General features: G+C 42.8%; 1 protein-coding gene across 2 annotated transcripts in view; it reads left to right on the plus strand.

Annotated features, from left to right (window-relative positions):
• Positions 1-517, plus strand: part of slc7a14a (solute carrier family 7 member 14a) — a 19,322-nt gene extending 18,805 nt beyond the window's left edge. For both annotated transcript variants that reach the window (XM_055908678.1, XM_055908679.1), the window contains exon 12: positions 1-517. This exon is cut by the window's left edge and continues 2,785 nt beyond it. The gene's annotated coding sequence lies outside the window, so the exon portion shown is untranslated.
• The last annotated feature ends 345 nt before the right edge of the window (positions 518-862 follow it).

The following is an 862-nucleotide window of genomic DNA, read 5'->3' on the forward strand; positions in this document are numbered from 1 at the left end:
CACTTCCTGGTATTCAATCATAATGCATTCCGGTTTGAACCGCACAGAACGTCAACAATCTTCCTACCAGCTTCCTAAAGCCTGTTTAGGGACAGGTGATATAAATTAACGCCAGCTATCCACATTGATTAAATTGCTGGTTTATTCAATAGGTCAATGAAATGCACTGCGATTGAATTCCTGACTCTCTCTCTCCTGCTGTGGCTGGCTGTCTTTGTGGGATGTTGAGACTGGCTTCAGTTTGCTGACTAGATATTTGTTTTTCTTCTGTATATTTTTGCTATCTGAAGTTGTAAAATGTTCTGATGTATTTGGGGTTTTCTGTTATTGTTTTTGACTTTGTCTGAAATAACACCCTATCAGGACTCTGGCCAAATGTAGTGCACTATAAAGGGAATAGGGTGCCGTTTTGAATGCAGGCCCTATGTGTGTTTTTGCTCCTGAGTGCACTTGTTTAAGCTGAGTTGTCGATATCGCCTCCATGCAACAATGAAACATTATTTATTGCAAATATGAACCGGACTGGCTCTGTTTTTGTCACAGAAACACGCATGAACACACACACACACACACACGCACACACACACACACACTGCTACATAGAGGAGGATATGATAGGACAGTGTGTATCAGTGTATCACAGGGAACAGAGCCTTCTGTGCTGAGCTAACCAGGACAAGGTCAGAGTCACACCACTGATAACACACTTTATAACACTGCCCTAGGTGAACACACACACACACACACACAAATACACACGTCTGTGTCGTCATTCAGTGCGAAAAACTTACAGTTCACGAGGCCAGATGTGCTTCCGGGAACACAGACTAGGATTACTGATTACATCACACACACACATGCT

The sequence above is a fragment of the Salvelinus fontinalis genome, chromosome 41 (genome assembly GCF_029448725.1).
Source record: "Salvelinus fontinalis isolate EN_2023a chromosome 41, ASM2944872v1, whole genome shotgun sequence".
Classification (NCBI taxonomy): domain Eukaryota; kingdom Metazoa; phylum Chordata; class Actinopteri; order Salmoniformes; family Salmonidae; genus Salvelinus; species Salvelinus fontinalis.